Genomic DNA, 5,434 nt, shown 5'->3' with positions numbered 1-5,434 from the left:
TCTTTTCAGTACAATAATGCAATACAAACATGGCTTATCCCGGTGCTATGTACAGTAGGCCTTAACATCATGATGAAACAGTCAACATTAAGCCAAAAATAGTATTAACTGTCAACATGTATTAGTCAGCCCTTCGCCAACCACTGCATGTGGTAAATCCTCAAACCTCTCCTCATGAGAAAAACACAATAATATAAAGCACATTACTGTCAAAATGCACACTTAATATGCACCATACTGTTGCATAGAATCTGGATACAGATATGAGTTTTATTCACTGTAAATGTCCGATCAATCAGAGCTTTAAGTGATGATGAATAATGTGGCCTGAGATGAAATGTATTCATCAGGAAATGATGTCGGAAACCTAAGCTACCGTTTCTCCTTCTGTCCTCCTTCTATCCGTAAATCGCTTTGAATGAAAGGATTGTTCTCTTTCAACCTCCTGCGATTCTTCCCCCCCCTGAAGTGAAAGAAGCCTGTTGCCTTTTTACTCTTTTATTCCTGAATTCATCTCGGTGGTTGAAGATCTGCGTGTGTGGGAGTGCCTCCTATTGTTAATCCGTGCTCCTCTCTGACACTCGCCTGAATGAAAGTATTGTTGAGGCTCTGTGTGCAGGCGCCACAAGCATCAGTAAGACAACGGCACGATCCCTCACCAACTTCCCTTCCAGGAGCACCGCCAATTGGTTTTTCTTAAGAGCGCATGCATGACCTCCGAGCTGGAGGTACCGCTAACTGTTGGCTGCGACATATTTTGTAACAACATGGTAGTTACACAATTACAGGCCTGAATACAGTTCTCTCTAAATATAATCCACACATAAAGGTGCACTGCTCTGGTGCATGTTCTGGTAGATTGTTGGAAAGCGTGAACTTTCTTCTTGAAATGCTGCACTAGGAGGTGTTCAACAGTTCCATCCTGCAAAATAAAACTGCCTTTCTCTCCATAACCAACAGCCCATTGGTTCACACCTCAGATTGAGCCCTCAGGGTAGAAACGCAGGACATGACGAGGGCGCCAGAAACCACCAACACCTCCCACGCTCAATCATGCTGTCAATCCAAATCCAGTTTACTGCTGCTTCCTCTGTGATTGCTGTTTAGGTTCGCAGGTACGGTAGAGCAATGAAAGAGCTGTGGAGCTTCATGTCCGATGTAAAATAATGGGCTACAATTGACAGTATGTACAATAAATCTACAAGCACGAAAGGCTTCTGCAAATGCGTTAGGTCTTCTCACTCCCAACTTGTCAAACAGCAGCGCCCCTCTGCATCGGAAACCGACGCACGGAGGTACCCTTTAGCTACGGTTTGTGACGAACTGGGCTTTCAACTAACTCCAATGTAAACCCACCTGCTGCGTTAATCAACGGTTGGAGAAAGTGACGTAGTATTAATAGATTGAGAGTCCGTTTAAGGCTGTTAGCGAGGGGAGGTGATGGGTCAAACAAACACAAGACCTTAAATCAGGAGACCGCTGTTCATGTCCCGTGTGAAACTAACAGTAACGTTGACTTATTTTGTCACGTCACTCGTTAGTTTCGTAACTCGTTGGTACCGTCAGTCCCGTGAATCATTAGTCAGTAAAGTTAATGTTAACCATGGCCGTTTCCTAACCCTAGCCAAGTGGTTGTGTTGCCTAAACCTAACTTCCTGTGAAAACACAAGTGTATTTTGAAAGGACACTATTCGTGTAACAAGCGGATATTGACACGCTGTCCTTAGTGTGTCCAAAAGTAATGCAAGAGGGGTGCCCCGTGCGTCGGTCTCTGATGCCAAGGGGCACTGACCAAGCGGCGGTATTTGACGAGTTGGGAGAGAGAATGAGTTGCAGTGAGAGGTTGTGGAGAAAAGTGAGGTAATCGTAACGTAGTTGTGTGTGCGCGCTTCAATTGAATTGTAAAAAGATTGTTTAGCCTACATGTCCACGTGGTCTGCTTGATGTTTTATTCTACTGTTGATTGTAAAAGAAATTTCAGGCAGCTTGTTTTATTTATCGTAGAACATTTTTGTTTAATTGTCTGAGTTTTGTCTCTTTTCTGGTTCATTCTTATGAGGCTAAGGAAGGACGTGGTTTTTAGTGATGTTTGTGATGTGTTTCCGTGGTGCGTATTTTACTTAGTTCACATACTTATTTTGAGCCAAACCATAATGTTTTTCCTCAACCTAACTACGTTGTTTTGTTTCCTAAAGTACATATGACACTCAAAAAGGCTAAAATGCATTCTCATGACACACGGAATGTCCTTATAATGTCGTGCTATTTATATGCCTTCCCATGAGATTGGGTTTGGTTTGTGATGTTGTGTGCTAATGCATGCACGTGTGGATGCATTCACATACAGTATGTGGTCACAGCTATTGCAAATTCACATTTGTTTCTAGATGAAGTACACACATTTAGTACATTTTTCATTGTCAGTGCTTAAGTTCTGCCATTCTTGAATTGCATTAATATCATTTTCTTGAGTTACTTTGAGTGCTGCTGGTCTTGGGGACCTTTGGGGTTTATTGCAGCTGGCATCCCTCAGGTTACATTACTGTCTCCTTTAGTCCTCGTCAATGTCCCTTTGTTCTATATTTGTTTAATTAGTCAGTATCTTCCGCCCTCCCCACTACCTTCATACACTAAAATACTTTCCATACTGATCTCTGATAATCCTAATCTCTCTAATTGTGTAAACATTTTCAGTCTAAAAGGTGTCTATGAAGCAGTGAGCAGTGTTAAATGCCTACACTTGGATCCTGGACTGTACCAAACACCTGCCACAGCAAAGGGGGGTTAGAGGAGAGATGCTTTTTGTTTTTGCAATTAATTTTGCAAGTTTAGTTTAAAGTTCTTTTGTTCGTTTTTGTAATAATTAATATTGAGTTAGTAGCAAACTGTCTGTCGAGTGTTTATTTGTAGTTATTGTGTTTTGACCACCCCTCTTTTATTTGATTGGTTTGGCCAGCCAGAATATATGCTCCCCCCCATTTGTTGTTCAGGGAGGTTAGTTTAGTCTTTTTGGGGTCAGTTTGCTGTATTTTGAGTTCAGCCCTACTTTGTTGACCTCTTTTAGGGCCCAATTTAGATAATGATCATTTTTGTTTTTATTTAGTTCTGACCTCATTTATCCAAAACTCAACCATAGTTTTCTCTTTCAGCCTTCAGACAAAACTTTTTTGTAGGTTCACTGGTCGTTAAATTTCTCCCGATTGTTCTCGGACTTATGCTGCAGAAAATGCCAGCGCACTTAGGGGATCTCACTCTTGATTTTTGGCAGGACACTCAGGTCATGCTGAAATTCAATGTACCCAAGAGGTGAAGTTTCTGCACGGGACTGTCTGGCTACTAATTCCTCGCCTATTCCTAGACCTTATTTAAACTTGGTTTTAAAATGTATCTTGGGCGATTGGACCACAAGGGGACAACGCTGAACAACCACCAAGATGCATTGTGATCCGGTCACTCAAACCACTAGCTGAGGTGGTCTGGGACACATTTGACCACATATCTTTCATAGTGTCAACACTAATGCATCCTGATGCGTCCCTGAGAGGGACGTAACAGGAAAATAGGTCATCAAAGCTGCGGCTCTCCTTTGTTCTTCCTTTTTCTCAGCTCCAGTTGGTTGAGATATATTACGGGTGCGCCAAACATCTTGTCTGGACAACGTAACGGTTTGTATGATATCTTACGAAAGTTATTCCTCCTTTTTTGTTTGTTTTCCTACGAATATCCAGCAACTTGTGTCAATTTACGCTCATTACATGCATACAGTCTTTTCAAAATAAACTTGCGTCTTCCCAGGAAACAACTACAGCACCTTACGTAATAAAACTACTTAGTTAGGTTTAGGAAATGATCAACTTGGTTAGGATTAGGCAACAAAACTACTTAGGTTTAGGAAAAGATCGTGGTTTGGCTTAAAGCAACAAAGAAAGTGGTGTTACTTAAGTAAGTTACGTGACAAATAAATCAATGTTGACCTCTGGTTGCACACGGGACATGAACGCCGGTCTCCTGGGTGAAAGTCTAGTATTTTTAGACGCACCCATCCACCCTGACATCCTCTCTTCACCGTGTTTGCCGCTCTTTATATTTACTGGTTGACAATTACGTGACTTACATACAAATTGATTTTGTGGGATGTATAGAAATTAAAGTGCATTACTTATCGTAGGTATAGCTACGAACAGTGTATGAAACCAGCCTGGCCTGGACACGCCAAAGAAATAGACCCAGTCTGTATTGTTTTGATTTCTGATTCTTTTTCTTTCAATTTCCGGAAGGCTACGCACGGGAAGTGCATTGCTGCCTCCTGACGCATTTTGGTCTTTGCAGACAGAAATGATGCACGTGTTTATTTGCATATAGAGCGGGGATGTGAGATCCGATCACAAGGGGTTACTCGAGACGCATTCTAACGCCAGGTGGTGGACTGATGTACTTAGAGCTGTCCACTTGTGACTGGATCATCCAAGACGTATGTTAATGCCGTTTGTAAACAGGGCCCTAGAGACAGGTAGAGGGAATATATTATCACATATACATATTTAAAGCTCTCTAATATACTCCGACAAGACAGTCCAGATGCTCTAAACTCCCCCTTGGAGTAGCTGCGAGGAGTTTTCAGTTTGAATAATTGCAGAAAAGAGAAGAGATGGGAAAAGCTTGCCGGTGGGATTTGAGCTAGAACTGTGCTCTCACACTCACGCACACACACACGCACACTGACAACTAACTCACACTAAAAAGTGCTGTGTCACTGAAGAAGAGCGGTAACGTGCTGCAGTTCTGCTCTGCTCCACTGATCTGATGCTGTTTTGTAGAAATGAACAAAGGCTGACACCTGATCTGTAGTGGAAAAAAAAAAGAATTGCCATAGTCTTTATTGCCCCCTTGTGGCCAATGGGCAACTACTTAATTATCTAGATGCCTCCTCACCACAAAACACACACACACACACACACACACACACACACACACACACACACAGAGACAGAGACAGTACAGACACTGAGATTGGTAGATCCGTGACGCCCTGAGGCTGCTCTTGTGTTGTTTGGATTCATTTTACGTCTGACGTCAGATGCCATTCCTTAAATTCACGGCCCAGCCGTCAGTGCGCGTATGTGTGTGTGTGTGTGAGAGAGAGAGGGAAGATGTTCGACCGGTTTGTCAACCTGAATCTAACATTTTATACTTAAGCCTACTGTGTAATTTTTGCCTGTTTTTGCAATTTGCTGCAAACACACCTCATTTTCTACTGACGCACACACACTCACGCACGCACACACACCAGATAAAGGTTAATACCCTGTCCAGGAACTGTCTGGACCTGCATCCTGTCATACCAGCTGCTGCCCTCCAGTCATACTGGGATTAGGAAAAACACACGGATATACAGTAGATAGATGGTTCAAACACTGTTCAACACTGTTTATTA

Source organism: Sebastes fasciatus, chromosome 21 (genome assembly GCF_043250625.1).
Source record: "Sebastes fasciatus isolate fSebFas1 chromosome 21, fSebFas1.pri, whole genome shotgun sequence".
Classification (NCBI taxonomy): Eukaryota; Metazoa; Chordata; class Actinopteri; order Perciformes; family Sebastidae; genus Sebastes; species Sebastes fasciatus.
The sequence above is the reverse complement of the archived record's forward strand: the minus strand, read 5'-3'. Positions refer to the sequence as shown.